The sequence below is a fragment of the Thalassophryne amazonica genome, chromosome 21, assembly GCF_902500255.1.
Source record: "Thalassophryne amazonica chromosome 21, fThaAma1.1, whole genome shotgun sequence".
Taxonomy (NCBI): domain Eukaryota; kingdom Metazoa; phylum Chordata; class Actinopteri; order Batrachoidiformes; family Batrachoididae; genus Thalassophryne; species Thalassophryne amazonica.
This window is the reverse complement of record NC_047123.1, coordinates 5,639,348-5,667,300: the sequence shown is the minus strand read 5'-3', so window position 1 is coordinate 5,667,300 and position 27,953 is coordinate 5,639,348. Positions and strand designations below refer to the sequence as shown.

The 27,953-nt window shown below is 41.3% G+C and overlaps 1 long non-coding RNA gene across 1 annotated transcript; it reads right to left on the bottom strand.

Moving 5' to 3' along the window:
* Window positions 1-137: 137 nt before the first annotated feature.
* LOC117503016 lies at window positions 138-27,743 on the bottom strand. The gene is made up of 3 exons (XR_004558454.1): window positions 27,598-27,743; window positions 19,303-19,349; window positions 138-335 (listed from the first exon to the last, which is right to left on the bottom strand). It is a non-coding gene; the product is annotated as an uncharacterized LOC117503016 (long non-coding RNA).
* Window positions 27,744-27,953: the final 210 nt, after the last annotated feature.

Genomic DNA, 27,953 nt, shown 5'->3' with positions numbered 1-27,953 from the left:
TAATCAAATATGGAAATACGTGCAGCCATATTTCAATTGTTAGTGTCAGCATTTTCATAAAGTATGGAACTCAGTTTATTGTCATCATCATGGAAACAGTTTATTGTCTTTGTCTGGTGGAAATAAATTAAGTCGAAGAAGATGAGGAAGACGATGACAATGATGATGATGATGATCCAAATTTCGCAGGACCGTGTAGCCCATTATGCCAGAGGTTATCACCGGATACTGTCGCGTGAAACAGATGAGAGTCTCCAACTTCCGATGGATGGGACGCCAGTCCATCGCAGGTTGCTTTTCCATCCCTGTTTGGAACTCATTCACAACTGGGTGGACTGGAACAAAGCAGATGAGTGTCTAGTCTAACAGTGTTTACTGAACTCTTGTGCCACTTTAGAACACCACTAGTTTAATATACACATGTACAAATGATGAAGGCAAGCATGAGAGGTGTGATATTTTCATTTTTATTTTTTTATGTCTGAGCATAGGGTCGGCTGTTTGGCCTTGACTTCCAACCTTGATTCTAGACCGATCCTAACCAAAATCAAATGATTTCTTCCAGAGGTTCAGTAGAACTGCCATGTTTCATCAAAACTGAATTAGGAATTTTTAAGATATCTTGCAACAAGCAGAACATACATACTCACTGTTACATAGAAACCAAGACAGGTGCACATCTCCAGTAAATAATAAGATAAATAATAAGATAATAAATAAATGTTCTCATACACAGAGAACCAACAGACATATCCAGGCATTTGCTTTCCAGAAAAAGCAAGGTTGTACTATTCTCCGGACATACAGTATGGTCAGATGTTTACATACTCGTATAGTCATCATGGGCATGAATGTCGTGGTAATTTCAGTCTTTTACTGTTCTTTTGTGAGGGTGGAATGGTTGCACAGCAAACATCATTCATAACATAAAAAACAAGCACTGAGTGCACAATTTTGAATTTATTTTGGATCTTCTCTAATCCACACAGGGTCAAAATTATACATACAGGCTAAAACATATACATACATTCACATAAATCTATATACATAAAGGGCTAATTCTGTCTGTCCGGGATAAACTCCCAAACTATAATATGTAGCCCTAAAACTATATATATATTCTGAATCCTCATGACATGGAGAACAAACTGGTAGCATTTTTTTTAGAAGTTCTGGGCAACCAATAATTTAATGCTTTAATCAATTCTCTTTATCTATTTATCTTTTATGGTTACTGGGCAACCAATAATTTAATACTTTATTCTATTCTCTTTGTCTATTTGAACTATTTCTATTTGATCTATTAAACTCCCAAACTATAATATGTAGCCCTAAAAACTATATATATTCTGAATCCTCATTACATGGGGAACAAACTGGTACCATTTTTTTAGAAGTTGTGGGCAACCAATAATTTAATGCTTTAATCTATTCTCTTTATCTATTTATCTTTTATGGTTACTGGGCAACCAATAATTTAATACTTTATTCTATTCTCTTTGTCTATTTGAACTATTTCTATTTGATCTATTTAAACTCCCAAACTATAATATGTAGCCCTAAAAACTATATATCTTCTGAATTCTCATGACATGGGGAACAAACTGGTACCATTTTTTAAAAAGTTGAACTGAAAATTACCCCCAAAATAGCCAGCTGTAGATATGACCAGGCAGATTCCATTTTCCAGCCCTGTGTATGTGTTGGCCATCTCTGTTTATTTAATCCCTTTCTACAGCACACTCAGCACAGCACAGCCACAGCACACTCAGCAAAACAACAACATGCTTAGGTTGAGGCTGTGGGTATGATCAGGCAGATTCAAATTTCCAGTCCTGTATATGTGTTGGCCATCTCTGTTTATTTAATCCCTTCCTTCAGCTACTTTATGTTCTTAACTGCTAAGCACCTGACTGTCCTGTACAACCCAGTTTGCCTTCCTGTCTGAATACATTCATTTTTTTTGTAAAATAGCAATGTAAAAACAGTGAAATACACCACTACCTCAATTTTGATTAACTGATATTTACATTTACTGTTACCTACCTTTTGTGTGTAATTTTGTTATAAATTTGATTGCAAAACAAAGTCTGCATGAAGGACTTCAAATGTGTTTGTCTTTTAACCAAGTATTTCCACTTAGTTTGGGGAGTCCACCTCTTATAGTTCTGCTGGACAAACTTTAGCCCATTAAATATTATATTTATAAGACATCAGCATTACAAAAACAAATGTTCGGCAATTCTTTTGATTAAAATGATTAGCATTTGGCTTATGTCTAATACAGGTTAACCCGGGCAGCGCCAGGTACCCCAGCTAGTCTTTTAATAAATGGTGCTGAAGGTTCTACAGTGTCTTTCAACGTGACGAGGTCAAGGCCTATTAACTCCTTGTTAGTGATCATTATTCACTGCAGCTGGTAGTTTCTCTTTGTAAACAGGATATTTGTCAGCACTCCCTGGACTAACCAATACTCAGAACCATGGGAAAGTCTAAATAACTCAGTGAAGATCTAACAAGGAGAATTTTAGATATACACAAGGTGGGAATGACTCTTGGAGCCATTTCAAGACAACTGCAGATTCCAAGGTCAACAGTTCAAACAACTGCATGTTAGTACAAGTTGGTTGGATGTGTCACCACTTTGCCAAGATCTGGAAAAAGGCCCAAACTGTCACCCTCAGATGTAAGAAAATTGGTTAGGATGTTCTGGAACAACCCAGGAATCACCAAGGCTCAGGTCAAGAAAGAAGCCCCTGCTCCAAAGTCAACATCTTCAAGCTAGACGGAAATTTGTAATTGAAAACACAGACAAGCCAAATGCCTTCTGGAGAAAGGTTTTATGGTCAGATGAGACAAAGACTGAGCTATTTGGCCTCAATGACAAGAGGTGTGTTTGGAGGAGTAAAGGTGAGGCTTTCAAACCGCAGAACACTGTACCAGCTATCAACCATGGTGGTGGTAGCATCATGCTCTGGGGCTTTTTTGGTACCAGTGGTCCTTGTTATGGATAAGACGCGGAGTGAGGAGCGGTCCAGTATCTGACTGAACCCACCATTAAATAATCAGAAGCAGTTCCAAAAAGAAAACACATTTATTTTTCTCCCCTTTGTGCTATACATAAAATACTAATTAATTAAAGTTCTGGTGAGGTGAAAAGGCGGCGCGCTCTCTGAGCGTCTCAACAGTCGGAGTCCGAACGTTCAGGACTCAGTTCCGCCGACACCCCCAGGTGACTTTTTCCCAGAACTGTACTCTGCGAAGGAGGAACAGAGATGAGATTATTCAACACTATTACTACGAAATATTGTTTGGAGGCAAACTTATCAGCTACACGTTTAGGTCTGAATTCCAACTTAATTCAAGGAGGCTGCTGCTCACAGCTAGTGGAGGATCATTAATCCGCATGCCACTGCCGTGAGGAGCACGCCAAACACTTTCCACCAATAATTACTTATAGCTGCGTATAAGACACCAATTTACATTCACGGATAAACTTTTCAGAATATTCACCTCTGCCGTGTGCTGACAACGTTTGTCTCTCACCCTCGTCCTCCTTCACAGGCGCGATGTCAGACTCTGAAACGGCCCTCAGCGTCCCCACACGGTCGTATTCTCCGGCAAGCTTATCCAACTCACTGCTGGTTTAAATGTAGTTCTTCATCACTACATTGGTACCAGCTGGAAGTCCTCAGATCTGCACGTGAACATCACAGGTGTCGTGGATTGTCCTGATAGAGAGCCGCACGAGAATGCAACAGGTGCAGCCAATCATCGTAACAGAGGAGAGAGACTCTTCTGCAGCACATTTTCCTCAGAGAACAGCCCCAAATCACCTGGAAAGGAAAATAAACACAAAACAACCCAACCTTGTCCAGCCAAACACCCCCCCCAACACACAACAGTCCTGATGCATTGCACAAAGTGGACGGAATAATGAAGAAGGAAGACAACCTCGAAATTCTTCAGTGTGACCTCAAAACCAACAGCCAGACTGTTGAAACTTGGCCACAGTTGGGTTTTCCAACAGAACAATAAACCCCAAACTCATATCAAAACTCATTGTGGGCTGGATAAAGCAGGATAACATTAAATGTCTGGAATGGTTTTTCCAAAGCCCCAACCTCAACCTGTCAGGTTCCTGGGTTTATGGGTTGTTTTTGTGTTCCGTCTGTCTCTGCTCTATCTTTCTGCTTGGGTTTTCTCTGACCTGTTGTTTTCTTGCCTTTCTCTCCTGGCTCTTTGGTGGGTGTCTCCCTCTGTCTGGCCACATCCTGGTTCTGGGAGTTTCTCCACACACCTGTTCTGAGTTTGCAGTTAATCACCTGGGTGCTTTACAGCTTCACAGTTTGTCTCGGTCCTTCTCCAGATCGATGCGCCTTGTGCCTTCTTTCCAGCCCAGTCTTGTTCTCTTGCCTTGCTTTGTTTGCCTCATCGGTTTTTGACGACCTGTCTGTGTACTCCAACCATGCCTTTTCGCCTGATGTTTTTGATCCTGTTGCTCTGTTTGGACTGCCTTTCTGTGTACCGACCTCAGCCTGTTCACCCAGTAAACATTTTGTCTCCACTGAGCTGTGGCCCAGCGTTTTGCATTTGCATCCAGCCCATCCTGCCGATCGAGCCTGATACAACCCTACTGAAAATTTGTGGACTATGCTTAACAGCTGGGTCCATGCCAGGAAACCAACCAATTTAAATCAACTCTACTAATTCTGCCAAGATGAGTGGTCAAATATCCAGTCAGAATTATGCCAGAAACTTCTTGATGGCTACCAAAAGCATCTGGTTGAGGTGCAGCTCACTAAGGGACATTTAACCAAATATTAGTGGGGGTGTATGGATATATTTGAGTCTGTATGTACACACAGGATTTGAGTTTGGTTTGCTTTTATTTCTTTGTTTTGTTTTTCAGTTACCTTCTGTTTTGTTTGTTCTCTTGTTGGTATTTTTTCCCTTTGGGTCTGTCTGTCCTTTTCTCTCTTGTCTGTCTCTGCTGTCTCTTGGCGGTGGGTGTTTCCCTCTCTCTGGCCACACCCTCTTTCTGGTGCGTTCCACGCACACCTGCTCCCAATCAGCACCTTATCACCTGGGTGTATTTAAGCTCCTCATTTTGCCTTACTCCTTTGCCAGATTGATGCGCCTAGTGCCTTCTCTCCAGCTCTGTGTATTCTCAACCTGCTTGCCTCACGTGTGATACGACGACCTGCCTGAATCCTCAACCACACCTTTGCCTGATGTTTTGGTATTGTTACTCATTTGACTGCCTCACTGTGTACCAGACCCTGTTTACTGTTACAGTAAACTGCTTGCAGAGCTCGCTGTCTGAGTCCTGCATTTGGGTCCAGCCAAACCTGTCACCTAGAACACGGCATTTTTGGCATGCTCTCTGCAGCCGTACCGAGTGATTTAGACATGGGTCTATGGGGGCAAATTAATTTTACCGTGTGCCCATCAAATCACAAGTAAATTCAGATAAATTAGTTGAAGTGATTTGTTTGTTTTTACCAAAATAATACTTAAGTGCTGTGTGTCACAAATTTGACGGGGGTTTGGTGTCCCCATTTTCAGATAAAAATTCAAAAAAGAAAAATTCCAAGATAATTGTCCTCTATGTTATCACAGTTATTTCATCGATCGATCGATCGATATATTAAATACCTGAGCAGCACTTGAGAGGTATTTTCCATCCCAAGGACATTCATAGTTGGTCTTGGGTGTAGAAGGCAAGAAGATGGATCATCTTTGTGGTCTGTGTCAGTTCCACACAGGTTGACTGAAGTGTGAAGCTGTGGAACTGTGAGGGTTTTAATGAGGAGCAAACTAATCAGGTAGATGTGAAGCAGGTATGTGGAAGGTTCTGGAAAGAGGTGTGGTTAAGTGAACAAAGAAGAGGGAAGAAAGGGAAGAGAGTGGGGGAGGGCAAAACAAAGCAGTGCAACGCAAGAGAAGTGAGTGACAGAAAAACTAACTGTGAGAAACATGACCTGCTCTAATAATTAATGTGAGCAAAACAAAAGCGGCAGAACTAAGAAATACTGTGACTAGTCTAAAAAGGGAAAAAAAACAAGGAACTTAATATTAAATCAAACTAGGATGAAACAGATACTGGCTAAGACAAAACAAACTATTGGTTAAACTGCAAATAAACAAAACCCGGTGAATAGAGAATAATGCAATTAACAAAACAAGATAACTGATAAACAGAAAATGCAATGACTAACAAATGGAACATAATCAGATAAGCAACACTGAAGATAAATACAAATAAAAACCTGTGACCAAGCATATACAATAAATGTGATAAACTCATGATAAAAATGAAAACACAAACCGACAGGACAAAAGAATGGAACTGAATCAAGACAAAAGAATACAAAGTGACAAAGAAACAAAGTTACAAAGCAAAAGGAACACAGAATAAACACATGATGAAAATAATCCACTCATAAAACAAAGCAGGTGTTGTGTGTTGGGGGGTTTGGCTGGACATTTGGGTGTTCTTTTCTTTACTTTGCTCTCCAGGTGGTATGCAAACTGACTTATTGTCTGTGGAGAAGGTGCTGGCAGAAGAGTCCTTCACCCTCATCAACGTGATGTGCAGCACCTGTGGATGGTGCTCACGTGCAACCTTAAAGCCTTTCAGCTGAAGCAGATAATGAGATGGCGTTCTGCATTTAAGCCATGTGTGATTCAAGCAGAATTGCCGGGAACTCGACCTTGTGATGTTCGTTTGTGAGACGCTGAGGACCGCGCCTGGGTTTGACACATCGTGCCTGTGAAGGGGGACTGGTGAGGGACACATGCTGTCAGCACACATCAGAGGTGATTTGATTGTCTGAATAATTGTTAACAGTAACTTGGTATTTTGTTATGCAGTATATGTGAACATTGATGAGAATTGTGCAGCTCGCTTCTCACGGCCGTGGCGTGCGGACTGATGATCCTCCACCTGTTGTGAGAAGCTGCTCATTTATATAAAGCTTAAATTCAGACCTGAATGTGTTGCTGATAGTGTGTGCCTTTGAAGGATATTAGTTGTAGCTGCTGACTTACCTCACCTTTTCTATCCTTCGCAGAGTCGGTTTGTCGTGTCCACCTGGGGGGCGTTTGGCGGTGAACTTGGGTCCAGAAGCGCCGGGCTTTGATCCTTTTGGGCGCTGGAGAGCGTGCCGTCCTTCACTCCGCCAGACTGACGCAGTTTACGTTTGTACACTTTGTATTGCACAGAAGGGGATAAAATAAAATTGTTTTGTTTTTGGAACCGCTTTCTGGTTGTTTTAGCGCTAGGTTCCGTCAGACGCAGATCCGCTTCTCAACCCGCGTCGACACATAACAGCAGGAGCCAAAGGGGAGGAAAAGAAACAAGAAATCAAAACCTCGAACAGGGCCAAACCATGACAGTTAATTATTCTGATTTCTAATTGTTTAGAAATTTGGAGATGAAGTTTTCAGCACATAATAAGTGTTAGTATTCTCATAATGATCAACTCATTTCAATGTACATGTACAACTTCAAATATCTGCACTTTGACCTCATATTATTTGATTTTAACTCCTGTTTAATTTGGTAGACATATAAAATAGTAAGAACTTTGTCAGTGCTCAAATATTTACTTATAATAGAGTTATCAGGGCTGGATCCGGTACACAGAGCAGAGTAAAAAAAAACACGGCTTGGCATAAACAGAAGGAGACAGAGTGCTGGTAAGTGAATGAATCAAAAAACGAGCAGGGAGGAAGAGAATTGAAGCAGTTTAAATAAGAACAGGTGGTAATAGGATAATGAGGTGCACGTGGTGGAGGACGGGCCTGGAAGGGGGCGTGGTCACGTGTAAGCTAAGCGGCAAAAGAGATGCAGAAAGGCAGTGGCAAATGGGTAAGGAAATGACAGACAAATGGGACGTGGCCAACAGTGATGAGAAAGTGCAGGTACAGAAAGAGAGTGCCGTGATCAGGAGAAGACAGTGATAACAACAAAGCTGGGTGTGAACACGTGAGAACTGAGAAGAGTGCAGACACAGAGCAGACGAGGACGGGATGAGACAGACAGGTGCAAGTGAGCAGTGAAGACATTACCAACAAGACAACTAAAGATCATACAAAGAAAACATGAACACGAATCTGAACTTGACCAGGACTGAAAAGCTAACCAGAAGATGATAAACAGAATAATAGGAAATTAAACACTATGACAAAACTAAGCCGGAACAGACAGACAAAACTATAAGAAAAACAGAAACTAAGTGATAACAAAACCTGGCATAACAGTACTACATAACAGAAATGAGAACAGCAAAAAATAGGCAAACAATAACTAAATGATAAACCATGAAAACACAGACTGATAGGACAAAACTAGAACAGAACTGGAACATGGCTGAAGCATAAAAGTAACAAAGAAAGAAAGTGCCAAAGCAAAAATAGAACATAGAATAAACACATGATGAAAATGGCAATAAAACAAGGCTGGGACAGAAGGAGCAGAACCAAATAAAGAGGGAAAATAAGGACTGAAGCCTGGAACTGGGCAGGGCATGACAAGATGCTTTGTGAATGAATGCCTTTTGTTTTTACTGAAGGTCAAAAGTCAAATTCTGAGAAAACAGCTTAATTCTCGTTTTTCTGAGAATTCAGTCACCAGGAGCAACTATTAGTATTAGAATTCTTACTTAATAGAAGCTCTGAGAAAACAGCTTAATTCTCTTTTTTCTGAGAATTCAGTCACCAGGAGCAGCTATTAGTATTAGAATTCTTACTTAATAGAAGCTCTGTACTTTAATCTAATTTAAGTCATTGTAAAGATGCTAAAAGCTACTTCAAGATAAAAGCTAACACTTCTATAACAGCATCTGTTAGTTTTTGATATGAACAGGAACATAAGTGTGTAAAAAGTGTCATTCAGACCGACCAGGAACATAAGTGTGGAAAAAGTGTCATTCAGACTGACCAGGAACATAAGTGTGGAAAAAGTGTCATTCAGACTGTCTTTCAACCAGGAAGAAGACATGGATCCCAATAACTCCATTAATGATGACAGTTTCAGCAGTTTAAATACAGAAAGAGGCCCATTTGAAGATGATCATATGGAGCACATGATAGGACAGAGCCGTGCTGCACAAGTCTCCAGGTGCATTGAAGTACAATTAAGAAGCACGGATGCGGACTCTGAAGGTTCTACTAGCAGTCAAGCCCATGATTTTTCCAAAAAAAGGTTGGTGAAGCATCATCGTTGTAGAAAGAGAAAGCCACTAAGGAAACTCTCAAACAGCTCCACATCCACTGATAGTAGCAGCGGTGTGTACTCTAAACCTGCGCTTCATAGTCGACCCTGTGAACCAAGTTATGATACAAGCCTGTCTGATGTTAGTTCACGTGGTGAGGTCATTAGACCTGAAGCACCAGAGTCAGATCATGTTGAAAATGACGACTCCTTCCTTGACTTCTACTTCCTTTATGTGCTTCCCGCTGGTGATGGAGAAGAAGTCATTGGTGAATTAATTTCTCCTATTGGTCCTGATGGAGATGTGATGAGTGGTAACGGACCCGCACCACGTGATCATCACGGTGATGTTGACCCTGTAATCTCTGATCATTTCTCTGCTGAGACTCTGCTTTCCACGGAGAGTCTTGAAAAGGTCCATGGACCTGGACTTAAACAGCCAGATAGAGCTTTTTTGAGTAATCACACAACTGACAGTTTGCCTGCTGGTTTTGGTGAAGATATGGACATGAGCCTCGATCACTCGTCAGACAGTGATGATTCCAGTGAAAGCTGTAGGTCCAGTGATAATGAAAGGACTGAAAATCCAGTTTACTCTGGAAGAGTTTCGGTCAATGATCCCACTACAGACACTCAAATTGAAACAAATTCAAACCTGGAAAGTGGATCCAAAATTTGTGTTCCAGTGTGTTTCAGATGGTAATGAAACCTTTGAAGAAGATCAAAAATGCCCTTTTCAGTGTCTTCAGGACCACATTTCACAGCCAAAGTCATCTGTCCAACAATGCTGGACGTGGTTTGGTCACAGCACACTCTGATAAATCTTCAGACAGTTCCCACACCACAGACAACATCGCAGGTATCAGTAGTAACGTTGTGGACGCAGGCACAGGACACTCCAGCAGCGTTTCAGTCAGTGAGCCCAACCGAGAATGCCCTGCTGACACCAGAGATCAGGCAGAACTCAAACTCTTCAGAAGGACACAAACGCTTCTGTCTGGATTGTTGGGGATGTTCATCAGACCTTTAATGAACAAGAAAAATTTCTTCTTCAACATGTTCAGGACCAAATAGCATTTTAGGTTCTAGTCAAAACTGGAGATGGATGTCAGTAATCACCCATCAGCACCTCAGAATCACCTGGAGACAACAATGGTTAATCTTTGCAATATTTTGCAAATATAAATAATCCCACTGTGGAGAATCTTCCCTAAAGGTGCTTTAAACAAAGGAAATAATAATAGTGGGCCGAGCCCACCCCTTGAGAACTCCATGCTTAAATGTGGGCTGTCCTGACGAAGCAATTCAGTAATTAGGACCTCAGCCACAAAAGCACCTTACCAGAAATAACTAAAGACTTTGGAAGTATTTCCAGCAAAAGCCTGTGATCATTTCTGTCTAATGGAGCACAAAGATCCAACAACAACAGCACAGATAAAGAATTTGTATCAATAGTACCACAGGAACGGCTTTGTGCCAAATGACCGGTGATGTGGGGAGATACATGCGAGGTGTCCTGCATCCTCTGTGACAGAAGATCAGTCACAGCGTGACAGATTTCACTGAGCAAGTTTAATTAAACTATTCTTGTGCTACAATCTGCTGCAGTTTGCTGGTTATTTTTGATATATATGTGTGTGTGAATTCTATCATAAAGTTCATATTATATTATCATCTAAAGCAGTCAAATAATAAATTTAGCTTATTGTTCAGTGACATCTTCCTATGTATGCTATAACTTTTACATTGCAATTTTTGCAACTTTAAAATAGCAAAACAATGATTCTAATAAGAATTTAAGAATTCACACAATGCAAAAGTCTCAAAAACTTCCCCAGAACGTTATACAACAATAAGGTCCCCACCAAGGTAACAAAATAAAGTTCCCAAAAGAGTCACTTCATGGAAAGGGTCACCAATGTGATATGAGGGTCATTTTTTAAATTTCCTAGCAAGGTGATATTGACTGTATGATATGAATATACAGACCATGAGGAATACATAAAACACACGACTGAGACAAGTCATGATATCCTTTTTGTTTGGATGGGCTTGAGGGAAAGCCCCAGAGTGCTATTTTTGGTGACTACATTAGGACTCCACGGTAACTGGTCAAATTGGGATGCAAAACAAACATAAAGTGAATAATTGATGACGGTTACTTTATTGCTCAACTAAATTTGATCTCCCCATGGGTTTGAGGCTCTCAAGAGTGGTGCTTTAAAACAACACAACTGGAGTTTCATTTATTGAATAAATTAGCAGTTTAGGAACATGGGTTTTAAATGTAACAGACCGGGACACTACAGGTTACATTCAACACTACATTTTTGGCACACTCTCTGCAGAGTGTCTCGGACACTCGAGTGAAGAGAGGGCAGAGCTGTCGACTGATCACCACCTGGTGGTGAGTTGGATCCGCTGGGAGGGGAGGAAGCTGGTCAGACCTGGCAGGCCCAAACGTATCGTGAGGGTCTGCTGGGAATGACTGGCGGAACCCTCTGTCAGCGAGGTCTTCAAGTCCCACCTCCGGGAGAGCTTCTCCCAGATCCCGGGGGAGGTTGGAGACATGGGGTCCGAGTGGACCATGTTCTCCACCTCCATTGTCGATGCGGCCGCTCGTAGCTGAGGTCATAAGGTCTCTGGTGCCTGTCGCAATGGCAATCCCCGAACCCGGTGGTGGACACCGGAAGTAAGGGATGCTGTCAAGCTGAAGAAGGAGTCCTACTTATCTTTGTTGGTAGGTGGGACCCCAGAGGCAGCTGACAGGTACCGGCAGGCCAAGCGTGCCACAGCCCATGCGGTCGCAGAGGCAAAAACTCGGGGAGTTCGGGGAGGCCATGGAGGAGGACTATCGTTCGGCCTCGAAGAGATTCTGGCAAACCGTCTGACGCCTCAGGAGGCGGAAGCAGCTCTCTACAAGCAATGTTTATGGTGCGGGTGCGGAGCTGTTGACCCTGACTGGGGATGTTGTCGGGCGGTGGAAGGGGTACTTCGAGGATCTCCTCAATCCCATCGTCACATCTTCCGGAGAGGAAGCAGAGACTGGGGACTCAGAGGCGGACTCATCCATTTCCCAGGCCAAAGTCACCGAGGTGGTTAGAAAGCTCCTCGGTGGCAAGGCTCCTGGGGTGGATGAAATCCGTCCTGAGTACCTTAAGTATCTGGATGTTGTGGGAATGTCTTGGCTGACACGCCTCTGCAACATCACGTGGCGATCGGGGAGCCGTCAAGGGAGCCATCAATAGGAGGGACAGCTGCCCGGTCATTAGGAGGGTGCTAACTAGAGCACAATAGGTGCTAATTAGAGCTATTGTTTAGTCACTAGCCTGTAGCAGTCAGCCTCTCGGTAGGAGGGGTCTGGTTAGGTTAAAAAACTCCAGCTTTTGTGACTTCTTGATTATTCTTCTCTACAAGAGTCAAGACAGAAGTCAGACTACCAGAGCAAGAATTTTAGCTGAGGAAGCTTCTGCGATTTGAAGCGAAACGTCCTCACGTCAAGCAACCCAGTCCAGTCGAAGATTCAAGCTTCTATACTATGGAAACCACCTGGACAACTGAGAGCCAACACAGAAACACTGATTTGATTTGGTTTCAAGCCAAGTGCTTAACCACTTGACCTTCACCTCCCATAATAATAAAATCCTAGTGACAGAATAACACCAGAAACAGAATAATGCGGAGACCAGAAGCAAACACCAAAATGGGATCCATGACAAGTCGTACCAGCCTGCTCTGAAATGGCTGTTGCAGAATCCATTATATGCCGTCATGCCTGTGGTGATCAAGCTAAACATTCCTGTATTTGACTGATATCTTCTTGAAAACATTGTTGCATCCATTGTGAAGTTTATGTGAAATGTAATAAACAGTGGCCTGAATTTTAGGTGTGAAGAAATCATGTGTAGTTGAATGTGTCAGTCCTGTCAAGAAAAGGTGACATGAGACCATCAGGACCATCAGGTATCACAGAATAACAAAAACAAAAAAGCAACACCTGATGAAAGGTGGTCATACACTCAAACATATTAGGTTTGTCCAAATGCAGTTAACAAGTTAGCTTAAAGATTACTTGAGTTAATTTGGATCAACATAGCTCATTTACCGCTTCAGTAACCAGTTGATGTTTTTTATTAGGTTATTCTATGTGTGTCTGATCTGATGTAAATTGGAGTAAAAAATAATTTCACTGGTGACCCCAGTGACCTTTGCCAAAACAAAGCTTTTAAGTGTAATTTCAGAGTCAACCTTCATCCATATAACAAGTTTGGAGGAAATCAGCCAAAGGTTCTAGAAGGAGCAGTGGAACAAACCAACTGAAATCATTCTATGATGACATCCTCCTCCTGTGTAAAATGATCCAACAGCAACAAAAATCACAGTTACACTCAAAGTTCTGCTGCGTGTCAAAACATGAGATCTTCTGATACGTCTCTGTGCAACAAAAGCCAACGAACACGGTGAGAAAACGAGTGTTATCGAGCAGCACACCTTCCTAATTTCCTGTTCTCACACATCTGCTACTCAAATTCCACAAGAATCACAGAGTTCTTCCACAAGGTGCAACAGGAAACATCTGCTGATGGTGCAACGTGGTCCTGTTGGACACACAGACATGTGTTGAGTCCCACCGACACATCCAGTGTGAGAATGCAAACCGTTTACAACTAGTATTCCAGTTAATGTAAACATGTCAACATGATCACGTATTTGATTGATTACCCCAGTGGTCTCTCTGTAATCGACTGTGATTAATTTAAGTCATTTATTAAGTTATTTGTTTAAGTGACCAATAAGAAGCAAACAGACTCTACAGAGCAGCACGTTGTGTTTTGATTTCGTGTGTGATGGCACAGACAGTATCAGGATGGGCGGGACCAGGGGGTGGCCTTGTGTGGCTCAGGCCACGCCTGAAATTTGACTGGCCACCCCAGGTGTCATTCTGTTATTGTAAACTATGACTGGATATCTGCCCATGTATCATATTTTCCGGAGTATAGGTTACGGGTTTTTACGAGTTTGGGAGGTCCTGGGAGGTGTGACTTATATAGCAAAAAAATCACACATTCTTTCATAATAATAATAATAATAATAATAACAATAATAATAACTATTTATGTAGGACTTTCCCCGGAATCAAAGCACTAAACAATATAAACTAGTCGTACAAGAATAAATTCCAATAATAAAAATCACACTTCAGGAATGCACAAAAATCCCAACTTAAAGAGCTGATAATACAGAAAAAAGGTGCGACTTATACTCCAGTGTGACTTCTATATGGTTTTGACCTCTTCAAGGGCCTGTTTTTTGACAGGTGTGATTTATAATCTGGAAAATATGGTAATTTCTTCTTTCTGATATCCATACTATACCATACCATACCCTTTATTTATATAGCACATTTCACAAACATAGTTTCCAAAGTGCTGTACAAAAAAAAAAAAAAACACACACACAGAGGACCACACACTCACGCGGTGTTAAAAGCCAAAGCATAAAAATGGGTCTTTAGGCGAGACTTAAAACACTCTACAGTGGGGGCTGTTTGAATGTTAAGGGGCAAATCATTCCACAGCTGAGGACCCACAACAGAAAAAGCCCTGTCTCCCCTAGTTTTACTTCTTGTCACAGGCACCACAAGCTGGAGCTGGCCCTCGGACCGCAAAGCACGGGGAGGCTGATAAATTCGGATGAGGTCCGAAATGTACGTCGGAGCCAGTCCATTCAAAGCTTTAAAAACAAACAATAAAATCTTAAAATCAACTCTAAAACAAACTGGAAGCCAGTGTAGAGACGCCAAAACCGGAGTGAGGTGCTCTCGCTTTCTGCTACCAGTTAAGAGATGCGCAGCAGAATTTTGGACCAACTGTAAGCGAGAAAGTGCATTTTGGCTGATGCCGATAAAAAGTGCATTGCAGTAATCTAAACGAGAGGAGACAAAAGCGTGCATGACTTGTTTGAAAACATTAAAAGATAAAAAAGGTTTAGCTTTAGATAAAAGATGCAAATGATAAAATCCAGATTTGACAACAGCGTTAACCTGCTTGTCAAATTTAAAATCTTTGTCAATAATGACGCCGAGGTTGGTGACAGAATGTTTCACATACTGTTTAAGAGGGCCCAAGTCCAAGAGGGGGTCAATATTTCCAAATAAAATGACCTCTGTTTTGTCCTCATTTAGACTTAAAAAGTTGTGGGCCAACCAAGCCTTGATGTCACTCAAACAATTCAAAAGAGGCGCCAAAGGGGTAGAAGCAAGTTTTTTGAGTGGCAGGTAAATCTGGCAGTCATCTGCGTAAAAATGATACTGTAAGCCATGATTTTTAAAGATTTGACTCAGTGGGAGGAGGTAGAGGGCAAAAAGAACAGGCGCTAGGATTGACCCCTGCGGTACTCCACAATTTAGAGATGCAGACAAAGAGGTGAAATCCCCCAATTTGACAGAACAGCTCCTCCCACTGAGATAAGACCTGAACCACTCCAGGGCGGTCCCCCTAACCCCCACACAGTTTTCCAAACGATTCAAAAGATATCCCATTAGATTTACTTTCAGTTCATCTGCCTCGGCTTCATCCATGTCCATAAAAATAGACAAAATGAGAATAGATCAAAAGATAAGTAAAAGTTTAGACAGTGTGATCCTCAAAGACCCAACAGTCTTTTATTGTTATTAGACGAGCTGAACTGATGGTGGTGTCACTGTTTCTCCAAAGTATACATTAAATGGAAGTCAGTGGGTGACATTATGGAAATATGAATACAAATTATCCTGATTTCACATCTTTCTGCCAACCTACTCAGGGGCTAACTTCACCAAATTCCACTACATGCCTTTTTGAGATATCCTACTGCAGTCATATTAGCTCCTTGGAGGAGCTAAATACTGCTTCAAACCACTGTGGGTTACCAGAAAAATAATTTCATATAATTATTCTTCAATTTCTGGTTGCAGACAGAAAAAAATGCACAACTTTTGTTTGTCTGTGCAGCCATTAGCAGAACCGCTAGCACATTGTTAGCTTAGCTAAGTGTACGGATCAGAGAGAAACAAAAGATTCTTAAATTTAATGGCAGGGAATGATGTAAAAACTGTGTACAGTTAGGAAATAACCCTGTTGTGTCTAATGATTTGCGAATGTTCATGCTGGTTATACGGTCGGAAACTGAGTTTTACCGGCGATACGTTAGCAGAACCGGTAAAATGGATATTTGCGACCATAATCCAGCATGAACGTCCGCAAATCATCAGATAGAACAGGGTTATTCCCATTCTAATCCAATTCCATCATTTGCACGGTTTATTTTTCTGTAGGTAATTTGGTCGGCGAGGCTTACCGTCGAGGCAGCGTCACTCCAACACCGGTCAGGACGCGGAGTAATGTGAAAATCCATCAAATACATCAAATGTGAAATGGTAATTCTATATCAGAATCCACATCAATACTTTTGTATGGTAGCTTAAATTCACCCATTTCGGCATCGTCATTGGTACGCGACTTTATTTCGCTCTCAGCTAACAGCGCCATTATTGACATCTGTGTAGCACCGTAGGGAGTCACACACAGTCAACAGCACAAGAACCGGACAGAAACATCAGTCATCTAATTCAGAACAACCAACTGGTTGTTCTGTTCCAATCTTTTTTTTTTCCAGAAATCCCAAACTTTTGTTCTTGAACTAAACAATGGCACAGAATCTTTGTGTCTAGTGCCTGCATTTGAGTTATTTTTCATCTATATATTAAGATAACCAATCACACACACAGTACATTCAATCTAATTGCACATATGCAAATTACTCGCCATACTGTCAGTGACAGGTCAGGAAGACTGTTCACCACCAGAGGCACCGGGGCGGTAATTTTGACTGAAACAATGTGTTTTCCATCTTATGACCTTTAACAACAGCCAATTAAACAGCAACCGAGTGAAAATGGAGCATCTTTGTTTCGTTTTGTCCCACTGCACTGCTCCGACCATCTGCAGTCTAACGAGACTCATGAAGTTACAATGCGGACGTGGGAGTGAAACATGCTAGAAACTGTGGACAGAACCGTAAAGTAGGAGCGGAGGAGGAAAAACCAGAGAGCTGAGTTTCACAGATGTTTGGGAAGCTTATGTTAAGCACAGCAGCTCCCGAGAAGCTTTTGGAAAAAGCATCAGTGTCTGTGGTGAGAACTGTGGAGAATTATTTCGGAACACTGTCGCATAAAAACAGCTGGCAAACTGTTGACGCACGTCACTGTGCATCACATCTGGGATGAAATCATCAAGAAGGTATATATACTGAAAAAAGTAAAGGTTCTCAGTTACTGTGGGTTCTATCTTGGCGAGCTACATTATGGCGCACCTTCTGAAGTGCATCATGTATGTCCATTTACATAGGACATAATCTGAGTGCAAAATAATGTTGGTCATGTACTATACAATTATTCAATGCATTAGTGCCGCGTCACCGTAATGCATCACAGAAGAACTGCAGAACACAGCGTGCACATTACAGTAGTTCTCCGATCTGCAGTCGACACAGAGCTCGAGTGGCAGAGGAATGTGTATAACCAGGCCGTGCTTTATTCAGTACTCAAAATGCCTCCGAGTGCATACACACAAATATTTCCCACGTTTCATTATTAATGCATGATAAGGAGCTGTGCAGTGCCAAGTGTGTACTAAGTATTGAGATGAAAAATAACACACTGCCTGACATAAGTGTGAAGTAATCCAGAAATCCATGTGTTGAAAAATTACAACACAATAAACAGGCTTCAGCCCAAATCACTTTAACTGACTTCTGCTGTTTGATGCTCACTCACTCACTTATCTTCAACTGCTTACTCCAATTAAGGGTCACAGGGGGGCTGGAGCCTATCCCAGCAGTCATAGGACATGAGGTGGGGTACAGCCTGGACAGGATGCCAGTCTGTCACAGGGCCACATACAGACAAACAAACACTTCACACGCGTATGCACACCTACTGACAATTTAAAGTTTCCAATCCACCTAACCTGCGTGTCTTTGGATGTGGGAGGATGCCGGAGCACCCAGAGGGAACCCACACAAGCACAGGGAGAACACGCAAACTCCACACAGAAAAGACCCAGGTGGGAATCGATCCCATGACCTTCTTGCTGTGCGACAACAGTGCTAACCACTAAGCCAACCTGCTGCTCTGCATCAAATAACATGCAATATATTTGATGCAGGGCATCTGTTTGATGCTCTGCAAATAATTTTTTTAAAATGTGAAAATATTGCTATCTTAAGATTAAAATAATCAATAAAGTGAATAAATAAATGTAGTCAGCTCTGCTGACCACACTCTAAGAAATAAAACGTTGAATTTTATTAAAGTTAAGGTAACTTTTTCCACATAACACTGTCAGTTAAGTGCAAAACAATATTGTAGTTGAAATTAATTAAATCAAATGAAACATTATTATTTAAATTCCTAAAATTAACAACTGCAAGTATATTGAATATTGAATTATTTCTTCGAGTGCAGGTACAGATAAAGAGCAGAGCTTCACGCTGCACTGAACAGTCCGTCAGTTCAAACCTCTTTTTGTGTTGTTCGTACTTGCATTGTGTTGTGGTTATTTGCAGCACTTCTCTTTTTGTGTGTGTTGTGTGAATTTGCAGCAGACACGTGATCAAATTGAATTGCTGCAGGTTGTATTTGTTTGTGTTCTCTGTGTTTGGAAGCACTTTCTCAGTTTGCAAGACATTTTTTAATGCAACTACATGTTGAATTGATGCAGATGTTTGTTTTTTGTATTTGTGTTTTTTCTGCATTTACTTAAGTTGTCTTAATATGAAACATTGTGGTTTGACCTATTTTTGTGAATGTTACAGTCACATGGCAACAACAGACAATTGACATATTTTTGTTTTTGTATACAGAAAACAATAGAAACACTAAAACAATAGAAAAATGGTCCCATTTCTTCATAATCTTCCTTTGCAGAATCACATGTCAGTGTGTTTTACAGGGTGCTGCTTGGCACTTTTCTCTGTGGATTGTGTGCAGCATGATGTCAGTGCATGCATGTGTGTGTGCGTGTGTGTGTGTGTGCACACACCTGTCACTCAGCACTGCTCCATTAATTCCTCCTTTGTCAGCAGTGGACTGTGAATAGAAACACACAATACCATCTCTACCAGACAAATCCCATGAAAACAGTCACACAGATACACAGCCAGCATTCACCAGCCACCCTGACTGTACCGACCCGCTGATGAGGTCACAGCCAGTGATATCAGACATTCTGCATCTTAAAGGGACACTCTGCTAGAAATCTAAAGGATTCCAGAAATGCAGCTCTTAACACTTTCTCTGTATTTTGCTTCTTCTGCAGACAGAAGCTTGATTAGATTTCAAAACGAGGCAGGAGACAGTACAGGGTTTTTTTTTGTGTGTGTGTGTGTGTGTGTGTGTGTGTGTGTGTGTGTGTGTGTGTGTGTGTGTGTGTGTGTGTGTGTGTGTGTGTGTGTGTGTAACACCCACACATGGGTAGACTGATGTCTGCATGAAGTTGGAGTCTGTGGGTTTTAAAATACCCAGAAAGCAGCGAAGACAAACAGCAGCAACACAAACATCTGCTTTTCACCTCCAGCTGCTTCAGCCTTAAATGTGTCACACTGTCCGAGACTCAAGATCTCCAGGTCTCTCAAAGACTGATATTAAACCTTGTTTGCAAATATATCCCACAAAAAACTATAATAAAAAGAAGGAGCACTCGGAGTGCATGCTTGACACAAACACATTCACATTAATCATTTGTGATTCAATTACAATATAATAAACTCAAATTCTTGGTGAAATTCTACTGTACCTGCATTAATGGTAAATGTCCACTAGGTGGAAATATTGCTCCAGTTCAAGAACCTTGGTACATGATGACAACCAGCCCATTGCTTATAGTAGTAGATATTTCTGTGTGACTGTGAGAGTTGATCAAACCTGTCCAAAACTGAACCACTTTGACACACAACTCTTCCGCCATATTTAATCCGTACTGGATCCAAACTCTTTGAGTTAAACAGTTATGACTTTGTTTCACCTCTCAAGGTCACCCAAGATCAAACAGTCATGTGACTACAAGAGCTGATGTGTGACTTCTTATGAGTGTTAACAGTAAACAGACAGCAAATTTTGCTGAGTAAAATTTACATTTGGTCCCAGTCCAAACAGAGTTAAATATACTCTATCACAGTGTAAAATCAACTCTCTCACAGTGTAAAATCAACTCTTACTCAGGCTACTTTGTCCTTGACTGATCCTGAAACATTCCAAGTTTGGTCCAAATCAGAGCCGAACACTTGCAGTTATTTTGTTTGTATGTGGTAGGATGAATGGGGCTGAAAACAATAACCACACGTGTGACTATTGCACACAGGTGTAGTAACATTTCATCTCTGAAAAAATCCTAAACAACCTCATTTTTGGTAAGGGGGGGGGAGGGGGGTGGATGGACCGGTGGTCTTCTGGTTGTCAATCAGGACTTGGGGTGGTTCCGTAGTGTGGACACCAGTGCATGCAAATTGGACCCGTTTCTGACTGGAAACGGGCACTGGAGTGCCACTCGCCACGCCCCCTCTCTGAAAAGATGGACAGCAAATGTATTGTAATGGTTGAAATAGTCACTGGGTATGTCTATGGACGTCTGTGATATGTGACTGAAACTAAGAATTTTAGGCCTAAAATTAAAGATAGAGTCTCTACGTGTAATTCCGTGCATGTGTAGCAGCTTGCTCTGCATGGTGTTGTGATTGACTCCTCCCACTTGCTCCCCTCAGTACACAAACTCACGATCTCTGGCATGGGAGGCAGACGCTCTGACCAGTCGGCCAAAACCCTGGCCTAAGTATCCATTGGCTGTCAGGGGAGTGAGTCTTATTGAGAATCATATGTACAGCCACTCCTGCTGGCCTCCATCACTGTCACACACACACCCGCCCCTTGAATCTCACTGCCATCCAGGTCACGGCACCAGTTTAGTGGCTTGCTCTGCATTGTGTTGTGGTTTGGTGACCCCAGAGCTGTATCTCTGCTTTTTGTGGATGATGTGGTTGTGTTGGCTTCATCAGGTGGTGATCTCCAATGCACAATGAGCAGGTTTAAGGCAGAGTCTGAAGTGACTAGGATGAGAATCAACACCTCCAAATCTGAGACCATGGTTCTCCATTGGAAAATGGTGGATTGTCTCCTCTGGGTAAGGGGAGAGTTACTGCCCCAAGTGGAGGAGTTTAAGTACCTCAGGGTCTTGTTCACATGTGGGAGTAAGTTGGAGCATGAGATTGATAGACAGATTGGGAAATCTTACGGATGTTGTACCAGACCATTGTGGTGAAGAAGGAGCTGAGCCAGAAGGCGAGGCTTTCAATTTACTAGTCTATATATGCACCCTTTTCATATATAATCCTATCCTCACCTATGGTCATGAACTTTGGGTAATGACTGAAAGAATAAGATCACAGATACAAGCAACAGCAATGAGATTACTCCAGTGGGTATCTGGGCTTACACTGCTGGACAGGGTGAGAAGCTCAACTAACTGGGAGGGACTCGGAGTAGAACTGCTGCTTCTTTGCATCAAAAGGAGCCAGGCATGTCCAACTGGGAGGAGCCCCTGGGAAGACCTAGGATACGCTGGAGTGATTATATTTCCCAGCTAGCTTGGGAACACCTTGAGATCCCCCAGGAAGAGTTACAGGATTTGGCCGAGGATTGGGAAGTGTGGGGTGAGCTGCTTGCTCTGCTGTCACCGTGACCTGGAAGCAGATAAGTGGTTGAAAATGAATGAGTGAATAACTCTGGTATTAAATTCATATAGCAGGTGCTTTTCGTCTCTTCCCCTGAATAGCTGAATAATGTTAGAACATCGATTCCATGCAGGATTTTCCAGGACACATAATTTGTGAAAAAGACACTTTACTGAGTGTGACTGAAAGTGATGGAACCGGATGTTTCTCACAGGAGCTATCCATGGTGCTGATGCTCCAGTGCAATCTGAGGTCAGGTCTTTACCACACCCAACCTAAAGCAGCCCCTTAAAACACGTGCCCAAACCCCCATACAACATTAAATCAAGTACAAAAAACAGAGATCCAATCAAAACCTCATGGAAGGTTACTTGGATAAAATCTGAAATACACCAGAAAATGCCTGTGGCTGAGATTAACCCTCAGCAGCACACGTCCTGAAACTTACAAATCTGCACACCTGGGGCACATGTAGACCCCACCAGAACTTCTTAATTTGAATGCAGTTTTTTAGGCTGCTCTTACAGCTATCTGTAACTAGACAGAGTCATTTTTCAACTGTTTTGAAAAAATACTATTGATTGTCTAGTAAACCACATTTCGTGTTGAAAAAACATGAAAAGAGAATTATGTCTTTTTTAAACAACACATTCTTTTTCAACATAAAGTCAGTGCTTGTCCCAACTCGCTGCAGTTGCTCTAATGTAAAGATCCTGAATGAAAATGTAACAGAAACTTCAAAATTTTGAGAGTTCGACCAGATACAGTAGTGTTCAGAATAATAGTAGTGCTATGTGACTAAAAAGATTAATCCAGGTTTTGAGTATATTTCTTATTGTTACATGGGAAACAAGGTACCAGTAGATTCAGTAGATTCTCACAAATCCAACAAAAAAGCATTCATGATATGCACACTCTTAAGCAGGGGCGTCGGGGGGTAAAGGGTACTATGTACCCAGGGCCCAGAGCATGGGAGGGGGCCCACAAAAAACTGGCACTAAATACATTTTTGTGTTGCATTTTATTAATGTCCATACAATTCATGTTGTAGAAGAATATACAAGTAATTAGAATGAAGCGGAGCAGCACGCGACAACACACAGGACAGGAGCAGGACAGCTTACTTCTGCTGCAAGAAAATCAAATGTCTTGACCCAGTCTCCCCTGACTTTCCACTGGTTGTTCACGCATTTATGGCAAATTAATTACCCAAATGCTAAAATTAACTGCGTGCATTTAGCGCTGTCCCTTTCATTATATATGTGCAGATTTGGAAAAGTCAGTTTTATTACAATGACAGAAAAAACATGCATTAGCCTGCCTGTATTCTGTGGGATATAATATGACCACAGTCCAGCTGCACACACACCTGCTTACAAAAACACATGCACACACACAAATTGGTTAAACTTTTTACAATAAAAAAATGTATTATCAGAATGTAATATTAACATTATGAACCTCGTGGCCTTTAGTTTCAGACAAAGCAGGAGGTGCTGGTCCAGGTTCTGGTACCTCATTTTGTCAAATCAAATCAAATTTATTAATTTATATAGCGCCAATTCACAATGAGATCACCTCAAGGTGCTTCACACAGCATAATAAAAACAGAGAAAATCTAATTCAAAATTAAAAACACAATAAAAAGACAAAACCGTAAAAGAACACAAGCAACGAGGATGTCAGTGAAGGTGAGCTTATGGAGCCACTTTACAAGCAAATTATTTAACTAAAATGTAATTAAATTTTAGTAACCTTTATGACATTTTTTTCCTGTTTTATCTATTTGCTTTTTAGGATTACCTAATAAATGGTGTGTCTTTGTAGTCCCAGGAACTGAGGGACAGATAGAAGATGACTATACAAACTATATAATATTACAGAGAATTACAAAGTATACAGAAAAGGAATGAATGTAGAAAGTACATTCATACCAGAAATGATATGAATGTAGAGAGTATATAATATGAATTAACCTTTTTCCTTATTTTTTAACAATCACAAATATACTGCACTGATTTATTCAGTCTAATATTGTTAAGAAATAACAGGAATTACCTTCTTTTTTTTTATCAAATACAGGGTTATAAAATATGTCATTTTTATTATGCCATTATTTTATATTACTTCATAAGACAGTCCAGTACTCTCTTAACCTACAAGTTGTAGGTTAATGAAGTAATATTCTGAAAGTCTGTTTGTTATTAATATGGACTGAGTTTAGTGAATGACGTTGACTATAAGATGGGTAATCTGTTCTTTAATGTTTTGATTGTAGAATATTGTATTATGTATTTTTTTCTTCACAAAGAGAATTACACACTGTTAAGTGATGAATTACACTTACTTTTATTTAATTACTTATTTTGGAAAATTGTGTTAAATGAGATATTTTGCAATGACTGCAGATCTTATATCCCAAACCCTAATTTGTAGTCAAGTTAACATTGGGGTATATCTCTGTTAAAATGCACTGGGATGCACCAAATTGCAGCATTTTCTAGAAAAATGCTGCAATATGGATAGTACCTAGGGCCCAGAATTTGGTGCTACGCCCCTGCTCTTAAGGCTATGAAATTGGGCTTTTAGTAAAAAAAGTAGAAAAGGGGGTGTTCACAACAATAGTAGTGTGGCATTCAGTCAGTGAGTTCGTCAGTTTTGTGGAACAAACAGGTGTGAATCAGGTGTCCCCTATTTAAGGATGAAGCCAGCACCTGTTGAACATGCTTTTCTCTTTGAAAGCCTGAGGAAAATGGGACTTTCAAGACATTGTTCAGAAGAACAGCGTAGTTTGATTAAAAAGTTGACTGGAGAGTGGAAAACTTATACGCAGGTGCAAATAAATTATATGCTGTTCATCTACAATGAGCTCCAATGCTTTAAAATGGACAAAAAAACCAGAGACGTGTGGAAGAAAACAGAAAACAACCATCAAAATGGATAGAAGAATAACCAGAATGGCAAACGCTCACCCATTGATCAGTTCCAGGATGATCAAAGACAGTCTGGAGTTACCTGTAAGTGCTGTGACAGTTAGAAGACGCCTGTGTGAAGCGACTTTATTTGCAAGAATCCCCCAGAAAGTCCCTCTGTTAAATAAAAGACATGTGCAGAAGAGATTATAATTTGCCAAAGAACACATCAACTGGCCTAAAGAGAAATGGAGGAATATTTTGTGGACTGATGAGAGTAAAATTGTTCTTTTTGGGTCCAAGGGCCGCAGACAGTTTGTGAGACGACCCCCAAACTCTGAATTCAAACCACAGTTCACAGTGAAGACAGTGAAGCATGGTGGTGCAAGCATCATGATATGGGCATGTTTCTCCTACTATGGTGTTGGGCCTATATATCACATACCAGGTATCATGGATCAGTTTGGATATGTCAAAATACTTGAAGAGGTCATGTTGCCTTATGCTGAAGAGGACATGCCCTTGAAATGGGTGTTTCAACAAGACAATGACCCCAAGCACACTAGTAAACCAGCAAAATCTCCAAACCAACAAAATTAATGCCTCGCAGATGTTAAGAAATCATGAAAAACTGTGGTTATACAACTAAATACTAGTTTAGTGATTAACAGGATTACTAAAAAAGCAGTTTGAACATAATAGTTTTGAGTTTGAGCATCAACAGCAGATGCTACTATTATTGTGAACACCCTCTTTTCTACTTTTTTTTTTACTAAGTGTGCATATCATGAATGCTTGGTCTTGTTGGATTTGTGAGAATCTACTGAATCTACTGGTACCTTGTTTCCCATGTAACAATAAGAAATATACTCAAAACCTGGATTAATCTTTTTAGTCACATAGCACTACTATTATTATGAACACTACTGTACATACTGTTTTTTAAACATTATTATGGAGTCTGCAGTATTTAATCAAAAATGATCAAAAGTAGTAAGACAACTATACAAGTGACAATTACATTATATATATATTTTTATGAAATATGAATCAGAATCACCAGAACCACCTTTATTGTCACTGCACAGTAAACCAGTACAACAAAACTTTCTTGTGCATCCTCAAAAACAATGCCCGCACTCACACATAACTTACCCACACACACCCTCACCCACACATACACATACTTCAGTAAATGTTAAGAACATCAGAAGATTTGGGGGAGATGAGGTGAGCTCAGAAACCTCTAAATTACACCGTCCCAGTCAGACATATGTCTCATATTGCACTGATCCTACATTGTCTTCGTCCCACATTGCACATGTCCCTCTAAAACATCAGTTAACATTTAAAATACCCAACTTCAATAAAACCCTTAAATAGCTCCAGATAAAATTATATGTGCCATCTGGTTTACAAACACCTTAGGATCACCCAGGAGGAACTGAGGATGCGGCTTGGACAGTGACATCTGGACTACCTTATGTGGATGGACTGATGGATCATAAAGGAAACTAATTTTTATGTCTGATGGAGTTTCTGTGAAGGCTCTCAGTTGTCCAGGTGGTTTCCATAGTAGAGAAGCTTGAATCTTTGACTGGACTGGGTTGCTTGACATGAGGATGTTTCACTTCCAATCGCAGAAGCTTCCTCAGCTAAAATTCTTGCTCTGGTAGTCTGACTTCTGTCTTGACTCTTGTAGAGAAGATTAACAGAAGCCAGCAAAAGCTGGAGTTTTAAACCTAGCCAGACCCCTCCTACGGAGAGGAATGTCTCTCCCTTATTTAGCAGGAGTAGGGGAAAAACTACAGAGGATCTTCAGACAGCACAAAATCCCAGTTTACTTTAAACCTGTGAACACATTGAGACAGAAATTAGTTCCCTCTAAGGACAGGATCCCTAGTTACAAACAGACCAATGTAGGGTATTCTATCAGATGTCAGGGAAACTGTAACGAACACTACATAGATGAGACTAAGCAGCCATTGCAGAAAAGGCTATACCAGCACCACAGAGAGGGCACCGCTGGACCTCAGTCTGCAGATCATCTCCACCTTAAAGACACTAACCACACGTTTGAGGACAAGGAAGTTAAAATCTTAGCCAGAGAAAAGAAATGGTTTGAGAGGGGAGTGAAGGAAGCTTTGTATGTGAAACAGTTGAAACCCAGCCTTAACGGGGAGGGGGTCTAAGACATTTGTTGTCCCCTGTTTACAATGGGGTACTCAGGTCAAAGCAGTTTCAGTCTTTTGTCCATGGCAATGAGTCATTCACATCGTCAGGAGAGGCATCAGGAGAGGCGTCAGGAGAGGCGTCAGTCCCATCGTTAGGAGGGACAGCTGTCCTGTCATTGGGAGGGTGCTAACTAGAGCACAATAGGTGCTAATTAGAGCAATTGTTAGTCACTAGCCAATAGCAGTCTGCCTCTCGGTAGGACGGGTCTGGTTAGGTTTAAAACTCCAGCTTTTACTGGCTTCTGTTAATCTTTTCTACAAGAGTCAAGACAGAAGTCAGACTACCAGAGCAAGAATTTTAGCTGAGGAAGCTTCTGCGATTAGAAGCGAAATGTCCCCGCATCAAGCAACTCAGCCCAGTCGAAGATTCAAGCTTCTCTACTATGTCTGACAGAGTATTGAACCAAGCACCTTCTGGTGACAAGCCAGCTTCTCCAGCCTGCAGGCCACCACCCTTCCAATTTACCTTTCTGCAGCTTCACTGTAGCTCAGCGGGTTTCCGGGCCATATATGCCAGTCGATCTTCAATAACGTTGGTATTTTGCACATATCTAACAACATTGTAGAAATAACTGTTACATAAGAACTTTTCAGAGCAGCTGTCTGAGCCTACAGGTGGGGAGGATTTGATCAAGTGCCGATGCAGCTGACAAACACTCTGGTTGTGTGTTAGCAGAATGATAACCGGTTAGACCAGTTTCAAAAATTCTAACTACAAATAGGTCACAGTTTGAACTCTGCTGTAGCTGTGTGTGAGGAATGTGCTCGCCTGTGTGAGTGTATGTGTGCGGAAGCAGCGAAAACCTGTTTGTGCAGAATCAG